Here is a 13,285-nt window from a genome sequence, read left to right on the forward strand (position 1 = left end):
GAATGTTGGGGAGAATGTTTGCTATTAGTTGAACCAGTCTTCATGTTGGCTTATAGACATGGGGAGCACATTGTGATTGTAATCCAGAAAGCTCAGTCTGCCATTTAGAACACAAAAGCTGGGTTTTGAACCTAACACTGGAAAATAGCACTGTCTTGGGAGTTGTGTCAAGATCAAGTTATGATGAATCTAGCTGTTAGAAAAAGACAAAATCTGAACTAATAATGTTTTTTAAAATTTCCTTTAGGGCTATTGAAAGATTACTAGTTTTAGTAAATGTGCACTTACTCAGATTTCATGATGCACGGCTATAGCATAAACAATATTGGTCTTGGGTCCTCCAACCTTAAAGGTAAAGGTAAAGGTACCCCTGCCCGTACGGGCCAGTCTTGACAGACTCTAGGGTTGTGCGCCCATCTCAGTCAAGAGGCCGAGGGCCAGCGCTGTCCGGAGACACTTCCGGGTCACGTGGCCAGCGTGACATCGCTGCTCTGGCGAGCCAGAGCTGCACACAGAAACGCCGTTTACCTTCCTGCTAGTAAGCGGTCCCTATTTATCTACTTGCACCCGGGAGTGCTTTTGAACTGCTAGGTTGGCAGGCGCTGGGACCGAACGACGGGAGCGCACCCCGCCGCGGGGATTCGAACCGCCGACCTTTCGATCGGCAAGCCCTAGGCGCTGAGGCTTTTACCCACAGCGCCACCCGCGTCCCTGTTCCTCCAACCTTAGCAGTCTTCAAAATTATGTGTAGCCTTGGGTAATAGGGATTTGAAATGATAGACATACTAATCGGCCTAGCTAGGCATGCCCATGCACAGGCATAATTAACAATGTAAGGGAAGGAGAGATTCATAGGAAATATAATTAGGCAAATCATGGGAGGTGCTGGAATGCCTTGCTAGCAGAACTGGTGCAGAACACAGAGGAAGCCATTATCAATCTAGACTCACACAGTCCGTTCTGGCTGGCCAGCGCACAACATGTGCTCTACTACTGAGCTATGGCCCCTTTGCTTGCCACCTTTCCTGTATCATCAGTGTACTGTCTCTTCCCATTATCCACATGAGATGGAATTAGATGCTTTAGCTTTCTACAGCTTAAGAGAAAATGCTTGCCAGCCCCTGGAGTAACAGCACAAATGGATTCCTTTAAATGCCCAGGGGATTACCAAACTAATGGCCAAGGTGAACAGATGGGAGACAGGTTAAATTCAGCCGCACGGCTATTCCAGAGCCACCTGGCCTTGTTCCTTTGTGCTCATTTTCCACAGATGGAGACCAGACAGATGGAGCCAGCAGTAAGAAGTAGGGAGGTGGACTCTAATCGTCACATGGCACCCTGACTGGCTGAAGGCTGTGATGGCTGTCAAAAACCAAACTTTATCCTATTAGGCAGAGGATTTGCTGGCAGGAGGCTGGCAAGTCCGGGAGTCTGATTCCCACACAGTCAGCAACTTCCATCTATAGCTAGGATCTAAAGCACTGGGATTGACTGCACCTCAAAGGAAGGGAGAGTGCTCTGCTCTGGCATGTCAGTGAAGTTGGGTCCCTCGCTACTGAAATTTTGTGGCACGAAAACACATCAAAGTAAATGGAATGTGGAGTGGAGCCATATGTGGAATACCATCGGTGTGAAATAAGTATCTCTTATGGGGTGATATCCAAATCTCAAGGATCAGCAACAGCTATATTGGCCAAGAATATAATCTGCCAAGGTGACATGACCTTCAATGCGTTTTCAGGCCAATAGATGCCAGCTGGGTGTCTTATTTCTAGAAAAAAATCCATTTTCTCTAGCTATTCATGCTGGCATTCAACAAGACTAAAATGTCTGAAGAGAAGCTGGTCCAGTCTGGATTGTCCATGGAACTTTGAAAATGAATATGAGCAGAACAGAAGCTCAATTAATTCTTGCTATTCTACTTCAAAACACAAGTCCTTCCTGTAAATCGCAGTTCACACAGCCTTGGTAGCCATTCATCTAGGTGTGACCACCTTAGTGTCAGGCCTGGAGCCTAGCTAGCTACAACTGCAATCCAGTTTGAACAAAGGGGCCTGCCTGAGGCCATAACTCAGTGGTAGAGCATCTGTGTATGGGGAAGGCCCCAGGCTCAATCCATGGCATCTTCAGATAGGGTTGGGAATGTCCCAGTCTGAGACCCTGGATAGCCACTATCAGGCAGTATGGACGGTACTGAGCTAAATGGAAGAAATGGGCTGATTAATTATAAGGCAGCTTCCTGTGCTGAGGCTGAAGAAGTCATTGACTGGCTGAAGGCCAAATATCAGAGTAGAGGAGGAGCAGGCAAGCCTGGTGTCAGTTTGAGTGGGCTGTGGGCAAAGATCCCTCTGGGGAAAGGCCCCCCCCCCCCCACTTCCTAGTGGCACCCCTTTCCAACAAACTACAACTGAAATACCTTCTTCTACTCCACTATTAAAGGAGCTGGAGCCCTGTCCTCTTACTCATCTGCCCCCCCCCCAATGTAGTTTTTGCTCCCCCCCCCCCCCCCGCTTTCCATTTGAGATCACTGGTGCACCACAAGAGCCCAGTACTGTGCAGCCTCTCTGTTTAAGCTTCAGGTGAGCTGTTAAGACCTTTTAATTTTGCTGAGCTTTTAGCATGGGTTAAAATCCTGTCTCGTTTTTATGCTGAATCTGTTTTATTATACAAAATGTATTTAGTCATGTGGATTTTTCCCTCAGGGCTTTATGTATTTTAGTAGCTTTGGGGGGCAGGTAAGCTGCTTTTGAGCTTATTTCATAAGGAAACATGGAGTATGCATAAGTAAAGAAATAAGTTTGGAGAGGCAGTTACATACCTTTGGTAGACCTGATTTTCAAGGCGGCTAGAAACTGAGAAGGGAAAAGTCAACTTTGCAGTAGCTTTAGAAAGGGGAAAGCTCTGTGGCGGAGTAGCCTCTTACTGTTTTTCACTGACACTGGTAGCTGCATTGCTTTGAAGCTGAGGTGAGAACCATCAGGATGTCCACACATGATCGTAAAATCAATAGAACTAGAAATAAAAGCCACCTAACAAGTATCTATTGTGCAAAAAAAGAGTGCCATTTCCTTTCATTTTCTCATAGCAGCTAATACTTCCTTTCTTTAGGAAGAGACCTATGCTCAGGAATTTTGAAGCCCCGTGAATGACAACCATCTAGGTGCCAATCGAGGGACTGGCAAACCACCTCCCCACATTTGCACAGCCATAGAGTTGCCCCAGAAGTAGTCACATTGACCACGCCATTAACGGACTGCTAGAGAGAATGTTAATAAATCTGCCTCTCCTAGTCATGGCCCTAGGCCCACACTTTCTCCCTTCCCTTCTCAGCTTCCAAGAAGCTCCTGTTACTTACCCATCCATCTATGCCCTGTCCACAAGCACGGGGTGTTTCTGTGCAACGCTGACTTGGCTCCATCATCAACACAAGGCATTGCTTCCGCAATCCGCAGTCCTACCTTACAGTAGGTTCAGGGCTGGCACATTTCTGCTCCAGACAGATAGATGCTTGGCACTAAGCCTTAAATGTAGTCATGGGGTGTACTGACAACAATGGCAGGCTCACTCTCCCCACTCCACCATCTCCGAAGCAGTTGTGGTGAAGTGCACACACAACCTGTTGTGTGGTTAGTTGCACCCAACTCCTCTCTTTGGGTAGCCAGCAGCAGCAGATCACATTACTGTGCAGCTTTTCTCTCTCATCCCACCCGAGTGTCACATTCCTCTGCCAAGGCTGTGCTGGCAATTGTTAGATGATAGAAATGGCATTCTTCATCCCATGCTTCAGTTTCTATTCTGTTGTGGACAAATAGGGCCAGGGAGGGGTTTTCTCCTCCCCTTTTGCATTTGTAGCAGTTCTCTTCCACCCAACTACTTCAGTTATCAAGTATTTCCATAAGATGAAAATTCAAGTGCATTGGGTGGCATCATAGAGATATAGCCTAACACAGCTTCCTTTCCTTTCTTTCTACACATATACACCCTCTTTCTGCCTCCAGTATATGGGGTGAGAAAGAATTTTTGTCCAAGTCAGACTGGGAACTGACCCTCTTGAGTATTCTCTCCCCCCCCCCCGAAAGATGTGCTTCAGTAAGTAAACCTAGGTGCTCTGAAAATCCCTTTCTGCAATGTACCTTCTCTTTTCTTATAGGACAATGTAGTATAGATTGCAAAGGTTCAGTATGGGTGGCGCTGTGTTCTAAAGCACTGAGCCTCTTGGGCTTGCCAGTCATAAGGTCGGTGGTTTGAATCTGCACAACAGGGTAAGCTCCCATTGTTCTGTCCCATCTTCTGCTAACCTAGCAGTTCAAAAGCGTACCAGTGCAAGTAGATAAATAGGTACCACTGTGGCGGGAAGGTAAATGGCGTTTCCGTGCGCTCTGGCTTCCGTCACAGTGTCCTGTTGCACCAGTAGTGGTTTAGTCATGCTGGCCACATGACCCGGAAAGCTGTCTGTGTACAAACAGTGGCTCCCTCAGCCTGAAGCGAGATGAACGCAGCATCCCATGGTCACCTTTGGCTGGACTTAACCATCCAGGGGTCCTTTATCTTTTACCTTAGTGCCTGTGTGTGTGTGTGTGTGCATGCATGCACACATTCACAGATTTATTTGCATGAGTAAATGGGAGCCACACATATTAACACCAACAACTTGCCTTGTTTAGGGCTTGGGACTGATGATTGACATGCTTGTGGTGCTTGGAAGACCATGATGGTTCATTCACACATGGATGTCATCATGATGATACTGCAGCCACCAGGTGATTAACCTGCACATGCGAATCAACTCTACAGTATATGCCTTTATTTTTCTCACACCAACAACTCTATATTTCCATTGTAAATTCTCAGTCCTCTCCTATTCTCTGTTGCAAACAGGTAGTTGAATTACAAGACCCACTGCTGGCTGGACAATGACAAATTTAGCTAAGAAAGGGTCCCTGTTACTCTAATAATCAAGTACCGGTACCTCAAATCCTCCTGAACCATGATGGGGGAAGTGCATGGAACACAGATATCAAGAGTAGCCAAATAATAATGTTGTTGGCATCTGTCTGTCTCAGGAGAAGATGGAGGGATGTGCCTTTGGGGGTGAGGTCAAGCTGTTGGAAGGTTGCAGTGTCTGCTGCGGCTGTAGAGACCAATGTGGGAGATGTGTCTTAGTGCACTTGGGGCAAATTAAGGTGTCCAGTTGTGCTGCTGCAGATGCCCCATGGCGTTTCTCCTCTCTGCTGACATTAATGACAAGTTACTGTGCTCAACTTGAATGAAGTTGATGCAACGGATCTGGGGAAAGGAGAGGCTCATTGCAATAACCCGAATCCCTGGGGGAAATATAGGGTTTTCTTTGCAAATTATTTCAGTCTCCGCCAGCCTCAGAACTGTGCACTCAATCAGTGAGGAAATCCAATGAATGAACTACGTAAGTTTAAAAGCACTGAGAGTGACCCGTGGATAATCAGGGGCTCTTTCACTTTCCAACAATTGGCCTCCTCTTGAGTTAAAAGAATTGCGCGGCGCCCACAATTAATTCGCAGCAAGCGCCCAGTGACCTGGGAGAGAGCCCACAGAGTGGGGCAGCAGGGGCAAGATCTCTGAACCACCCAAAGTGCACGATCAAAAGAAATCAGGCAGGCTTCTGGGCAGACAACAAGCAGGCAAAGGCGGCCACCTGGATTTCGAGTAAACAAATCAAGGGAGGGCGAGCGCTAAGCAGCGTGAAACGAGGCAGTGCAAGTCCTGCAGCCCGAACGGAGGAGGCCAGCCTCCCAGCTCCACCCTGCCCTCGATGGCGGGACCCCAGGCGGCCCGGGCCCGCGGCGGGTCGCTTTCCGGGAAATGAATACAAAAGAGGGTGAGCGATCTGCGTTGCCGGAGGGGGGGGGGGCGTGGAATGTCCCTGTCCTTGGCAGATGGTCTTACCCAGTGTGCATTGTTCCTTTAGTGTCTCCTTTATCCGCTGTAATTGGATCCTGGAGGGAGCCGGCGAGCAAAGGAGGGGCCGAGGGCGGCTGGGCGGGATTGCAGGGGGAGGCAAAAGAGTCCCGAGGCTTCGGCCTCCCTCGCCTGTCAAGCCTTTGATTTCATTGTTCCGGGCTGATGTCACTCCCAGTTGTCACAGACGCTTCTCCGGGTGACAATGTGGGACTAAGAGGAGGCACGGCAAGGACCCCCCTGGACAGACCCCGAAGGTAAGTAAAAAGGGGGGATCGAGGCGTGTGAACGCGCGCGCGGGTCTGGCCCAGTACCCAACTTTGGGGGAGTTGCGCGGGGACGGTCGCTGAAGGACTCCCGGCCACGGGGAGGGGGTCGGGGACTCCATAGAGCACCTTCCCACCCGCCCCAAATTTCCTACAAGCCGAGAGCAACTTTGCAGCAAGATGCGCCGCTAGGCTGGCAAATGGGGGGGGGGGAGCGCGCCGCTCCGTCAGCGGCGGGAATCCCGGGCAAGGGAGCGGGGCGAAGTTTTGCCCGCCGTCTATTTGGACCGTGCGCCTCCGCGAAAGCGACTCGCCGAAGGAGCGACGAGCAAGGGATGCTGCTGCGGAGCGCAGAGCAGGCGCGCCGAGGAGAAAGCGCTGGCACTGCCTCCTCGGAGACTGCGCGCCGCCTCGGGATGCCTCGCCAGCCCCGCGCACTCCAAGCCCCGCGTGGCCAAAAAGCCAAAGCCTCCTCTGGGCCGGGGAGAGTTCATTTCTTCCCGGAACCGCGAAGATTTGTAAACCCACCCGGCGGGCATGATCTGACACCCGAGGCCTCTCCTGAACTTCGGCGCTCGTTTTCTGCGGCTGAGAGCGATCCTGCGGTAGCCTCTCGCGGTTGAAGACAAGTTATTGAGGGGACAGCGGAGGAAGGGGGATATATTGCAACTCCCGAGGATAGAAGAAGCGGCGTGTCCTTGCTGACGATAAAGAGGAGATCGGGCACGCTTGTCCCCCCGCCACCTAAACTTCGTTCCCAGCTCCTGACCCTACGAACGTCCTCAAGCACTTACTGGGTACCCCTGCCCCCCGCGATCCTCCTCATGCCGCTTTCTTCTCAACTCTCTTGTGACCTTCAGCACCTGCCTCGTGCCATTTGTTTCTCCTGTATGCGTTCCTTTGAAAATTCAGGTGTTTGTTAGTTCCAAACCTTCTGATCTTATGCGCCTCCCCTGCACCCCCACACCGCACCCTTCTAGTAGCGAATCTAAGCGCGCCCTCAAGCCAACTTAACGCGCCTTTCCCCACTTTCGGCTCTCCACACTTCTGCGTCTCTCTGTCTGCTCGCCCGCCGCCCTCTGTTCCTATTGTACCCCATTCATCCCCCCACCCCCTTGCATCTCCAAACTGGCATGGCCTACTTCTGAGCTCAGCTTACTATTGTGGTAAGATCCCTGGGGACGTGTTGGGTGATGAATCTCTGCCCAGCTCATTCCATTTGTGACACAGCCTCCATTTCCAGCACCTGCCCGCCCCCCAGACCGCCCCTGAGTTTGGCAGCAGATTGCATTCGTTCTTTACAATGCACATCCTTTTGTTCCCAACCTCTACCGAATGCCAGTCCCCTCCCAGTCATTTCTGGCCACTTTATACAGACCAGAACCTCACGTAGGTACAATATTCAAAAACAATGACAAAAGATGGCCCCGGGGCAGTCAAGGGCGAGGGATGTTGTCTCAGCCGTCCAAAAATTACTCATTCCATCTCTGGCTATGCAGAACGCTTTTTCTTACTTGGTGGAATGGTCTGCACATGACTGCTGTGGCAGTACTGAGCTCTATTGGGGCAAGTTTTGCGGTGCAATACTGTAATTGCTCCATGTGTATGTGGGGGAATGTATGTGGCTGCCACAGAAGAATTTTAAGGATATTCAGTCTGCGTACAGGGCTTACTTCCAAGTAAACATGTTAAGAATCATTGTGTAAGTCATCCTAACCTAGATACGTTTTAAGGTGCAAGAGAAGCTAATAGAGCTGTGGGGCCAAAATGGCCTGCTGTTTTTGCCTTTGTCCAGCTGAAGGACCCTAAAAAGCAGGGCCAGAAGGAGGTGATGGAGGTAAAATACTATTCCTGGCTGTTCAGAAGGAATAGATTTATCATAACCCTGTCACTTTATGCTGGAATGGACCTTCTCCAGGCATCAGAAAAAGCATATAATGATGCCTCCATCAACTCCACCACCATGTTGCAAAGTTAAACCTTCCTAACAGGAATGATTTCCCCCAAAGGCGTATCCTTAATTTAAAAGCAGAATTGCCCAGCAGATCTTCTACAGCAGTTGATGAACTGCTGAAATGTTATTTTTAATTAGGATCCCTGCCTTTCGGGAAGAGAGCAGCCTCCTTCATTCTGCCTCCTCATTCAGGAGAAAACTTTCCAGGCAGCCCTCTTCGTCACGTGACCAACAGCCTCTTCCATATGGGCTTCTCTTAGGGAAGGCCGCAGGGCATTCTCTACAGTAACAGCCCTGTTCCAAGGAAGTAATCCTCCTGCTATGGTGCTTTTACAACTCCATCTGAATTATCCAAATTCCCCGTTTGTCCTCAAACATTTGCCCCTTTGTCCTTTTAAGTCCACACATCCTCCAACTCTGCCCTGCTCATTCAGTTTGGGAGCTACGCATCAATATTCAGAGCAGCTATGAGGTCATCTTTCTAAGGGCTTCCACTCTCCTCCTCTTCACCATTCAGGGAACACACCAGGAATTGTTCTTATGCTCCAGTAAGAGATCCCTCTCATGCGAAAGCCGGGGGTGAGTTGAGGGAGGATTAATGAGAAAGCTACCCACGCAAGCAAGCTTCCACTGGAGGCTTATTAAAACTATGTTATTCTTTGTGCACTCTGGATGCGATTGTAAGAGATGGAAGGAGAGATCTTAGAGTGGCTTTGTACAAAGCTAAGATACAATCCGTAACATAGACACCTCAAGGGGGGGCGGGGGGAACCATCCATGCATTATTGAGGAGATGACATAAGGCACCAAGTGCTTTGAGATTTATTGTCTTTTTATCCCATGGTGGGAATAAAACTAAATCCAAAGATCTATAGCCGCCACTACCATGTGATAAAAGAAAAGTTAAAAAGTCGAGCTGCTGATATCTATTTTCAGAGTGGTAAGCTACTGCAGCCCTAAAGAGTTCTATTTTTAATTCCTTCGAATGGGTGACTGGATTCATGTTTGAGTCCCCCTTTAGGGCTGAAAGCTTTTGTAAGACTGCAATCCTATAACCTCACTCACTGAAAGCAGAGGGACTTCTTTCTCAGCGCACATGCACAGGATTTTGCTGCAAAATGTCTTAAAATAGCAAAGGATTGGCTGGGGGTAACATGCTGCTAAATGTTAATCATGGTTCTGCCGCCATGATAATAGACCACCCAACGGTTTCACCTCTGTGTTTCAGTTTCTCCTCTACAATGGAGAAGAAAGTCCTTACAGTTAGCTGAATGTGTGGTGGCACTTTGAAGATATACGCATTAGCGTTTGTTACTGGCATCCATCTGTCTCGAGAGACAATGGATTGTTCTTCCGGGGGCAAAGCCAAACCACTGCGTTAGCAGCACCAAAGTGACCTACCCATGGCACAGCCGGGGAAGTATGTGTGAAGGTCCTGGGCTGTCCAGACAACAAGGCCACCTCCACCCCCCACTCGGCCTCACTGATGTGGCCCAAAGGAAAGGAAAGCAATACGTTCCATCCAACTGTCTTAGGGATATGTGTACGGTTTACTCCTTAGCCTTTACTTCTCCTGAAGATATCCCGCAAGGCAGCAGAGTTTTCCTTCTCCTAGATGGGCCACCTTCCCAGGTGGACAAGCCCCCCCTGCCCCTCACTTCCCTCTACCGCATATGCAGATACCACCTTCTTGACTGTTGGACCCACTATTAGTCTTGTCCACTTCATCTTCTGGAGCCTGTATTCACATTCAGAGAAAGCCCCTAACTCACTGAGGGTTTGAGACCTGTCAGATACCCTTCACTGGTTTAGCCAGTCAGTCGGAGCCATTCCCAGGGTGTGGCCACTTTCGCATGCTGACAGCTTCCAGGGGTCACAGGTGAGAGCTGAGTGCAGGGTGTGGGGACCAAAGGTGGACAAACTGCCCCAGAAGGAGCACAACGTGTCCCCCACTGTAATACCCCTCCCCTAACACCCCATGCACCCCTAGTCAAAGGTGGATGATGCAGTGAAACTGGGAGTTGTTTTCTCAGGATTGCAGAATGAAATAACAAATGAAGTTGCAGTATACCAAGATCAGGTCTAGCCGTGCTGCAGACTCCTCTTTACCACAAAACCACATGAATGAACCACTTGCTTCAGATATCAGATTACAAAGGGGGCTTCGTTTTCTTCCTCCAGGATCCATTTAGAAGGGAGCACCAGGACAAGAGAGAGCTGGTATCCTTTCGACTTTCAGCATTAGTTACAAAAGCCAACATTTATAACTCTTACAAAACGCTCAGTGTGAGCTTTTGAGAAGACAGCTGTTTTATTCAGAGGTTTCTCTTACTTGAAGGATTATGGATAGAAAGTGTTGGGCTCAGCATTTTCAGCCCAAGGCCTTAATAGGGCTTAGAGGTAGAATTGGCTGAGAAGCTGTATTTTTAAATGATCTTTTGCTGCCTTATTATGTTTCAGGAAGGGCAAAAAACCCCCCAAAACTTGAAGTTGATAATTTTATAGGGTAATACACTGGGGGTCTTGCTCTAGACATGATAGAGTAACCCTGTATAGATCACTGTAATGTGCATTACATGGGGCCACCCTGGAAGATGACCCCGAAGCTGCACCCTGTCCAGAATGCTGCTTCCTGATTGCTGTTTGGAGCAGTGAGAGAGATTCATATCACTCTGATCCTCAAAGCACTGCGCTTGTTGTCTATGAGCTACCTGTCCCAACTCAAGTGGTCAGAACATGTGTACAAAGTTCTAAGTGATCTGGGAACTAAGTTCTTTAAGAAACACCCTTTTCAACGCCTGCCAGCTACATGCTATGATCAGGAGGTCCCGTTGGCTAAGGGGGCAGAGAGCAGTGACACCGGCTCCTATTTTAAACCTGGCTGTGAAAGTTGCAGTTTTAAAATATTTTAAGTTTTACCCCTCTTTGTTTTACTTTCATGCTTTAAGCCTCCCTGAGAAAGAGTGGGGTGTAAATTTAATTTCGTAAATTTGCCTGTCTTGTAGAAGAGTGACAAAGAGGTCTTTTTAAAAGCCTGATTGGTATAACCTGCAACTACATTCTCCAAGGCAAACCCCTGCATGTACAGTGTGGAGATCTTGAAAGAAGAGTCCCACTGGACCAAGGTTGTAAAATTTGTACGTGCGTTCAGCGTGAAGCAAGCGATGGAAATAGGCATGCCTGTGTTGTTTGGGATTCTGGAAACAAAATGCCCAGCTTGTGCCTTAGATGAGGATGAAGCAGAGTAGAGGTGTGAGATGGAGATGCAAATATCAATGCGCATGCGTGACAAAAACTACCCGCCCCCGAAATGCGCTATTAAGTTTCTACATCAGCAGTGGCAATGGGTATAGAATAGGCTCTTTTTACTTACTGAAAATACACATCAAATGTTTAAAAAGTACAGGGTGGCATTTTGATGATGATGATGATGATGATGGAGTTGTGCGGATGCTGTGAAAAACATCTGCATCAGCAGCACCCTAATCTGAAAGCAACTAGAGGTTGAGAAATAAAAGGGATACTGCCTCTGCCTCTCCCCTCCTTGAACCTCACTCACTTTTCTCTCACAGGGCAGAGGTACATTCAGGGCAGGACTTTGGAGTAGAAGCTGCCTTGTACCAAGCCCGGCCATTGCTCCATTTAGTTCAGTATTGTCCACACTGACTGGCAGGCTTTTAGACTGAGTTGTCTCCCAACCCTATCTAGCAGGTATTGGGTAGAGACTTGTATGGTTTTCGTATAGCTCCATGAAGGAAGAGGGCTCGATATATTGGATTTCGGGGCTAGGATTAATATGGCATGTGTGCATCCATCTCCTGTAGGCCTCAATGTGTCTAGTCCTGCAGTGTTTGGCCTCAAAAGAAGGGTCCATATGGTGGTGGTGATCTGAAAGGGTATTGCTCCCGTCAACATATAGGAATCTGCACCCTATCCCTTTGTGATTCAGTGCTTATGGATTCTTCCTGTGAATGTAACACAAATGGTACTATGTCATGGCATACTGCTACTATCTGAACAGTAATTACCCTAATATCTGGTGATACTGCATCAATTTCTTGGATCCTAGTCCATCGCTCCTTTGGGGATATTCTAGTCACTCTAGCTTTATATCAGCTCATAGGAATATCTAAGGACTGCTCCATACTTTATGGAGTAAATGTGAGTGTGCATTGCATTGCAATTTCTTTATGGTATATATATGATGGATGATCACATTGTTCTTCCATGACTGCTTTTTTTTTTTTTGGTAAGCATTCGCCCTGATTTGTTTGCACAGTCTGTGGGGAGATTGTACCGTGTCAGCTATTTACTGAGCATTCATTCTGATTTATTTGCCAGGGACATAATATAATGTTGCATGAAGCAATTCTTATCCCATATTTCCCGGTGCATTTCCCCCCATCACGTTCCCTATCACAAAAGACCAATGTTTTGGGTGGGGTGCAAGGAACACGTGTGTTGCGCAAGAGCACCAAATCAGTTCTAATTGTGCAACCTGAATTTGCGCGACGGAATCCCATCCGAAAATAGCAACAGTCTGGAAGTGACCCCTGTGCCTGCAAACACTCAACCAGTAATGTGTGAAGCAGAAAAACATTGAGTAGAAGAGTTTAGTGTCTTTATGATGGTAAACAAGAGCTGTTCCTTGTGGCATCTGGCCTAAGGCTTCAGCATGCTCAATGGGGGCTTTGGGGGAAGGGTACACAGTATGTCCTGCTTGTTTCTTCAGCTGGATAAAATATAGCCCTCTCCTCATGCTTCCTAGCCTCTGCCAAGTAATCTGGGTGCTTTGATGGAGAGCTGCGCTGAGCCCTGGGAGCCGAAGTGCTGTCAATGGATCAGGCACTAATAAGAGGCGTGGGCTGCTGATCCCTTCCATTGGCAGATATTGTCACTCATGCCATCTGCTCCCTTTTCAAGCTGCCAGTTGCTCATACGATCCGTATCATCTTTGCTCTCCTCGTCCTCTGAGAACCCAGCAACAGCCAGAGCTGGGATTTCCCATCTAGCTTGCTGCGCTTACCATCCTTTGCCCTAATTTTCAAGGGGTGGGAGAAGTCGTTCAAAAGGGCAACTAAGCATCAAAATGAAAGCCAAATCAGGCCACTTTTTCATTTGTGCAGCACAA

General features: G+C 48.3%; 1 protein-coding gene across 2 annotated transcripts in view; it reads left to right on the plus strand.

Annotated features, from left to right (window-relative positions):
• Nucleotides 1-5,224: 5,224 nt before the first annotated feature.
• The window catches only part of PCBP4 (poly(rC) binding protein 4), a 39,552-nt gene continuing 31,491 nt past the window's right edge, over nt 5,225-13,285 (plus strand). Inside the window, exon 1 of one of the 2 annotated variants that reach the window (XM_083429491.1) lies at nt 5,225-5,854. The gene's annotated coding sequence lies outside the window, so the exon portion shown is untranslated. Of the gene's footprint in view, nt 5,855-5,881; nt 6,192-13,285 lie in introns of those variants that run through there. The other variant, XM_083429490.1, reaches the window with a different exon arrangement.

The sequence above is a fragment of the Podarcis tiliguerta genome, assembly GCF_965153285.1.
Source record: "Podarcis tiliguerta genome assembly, chromosome: 2".
Lineage (NCBI taxonomy): Eukaryota > Metazoa > Chordata > Lepidosauria > Squamata > Lacertidae > Podarcis > Podarcis tiliguerta.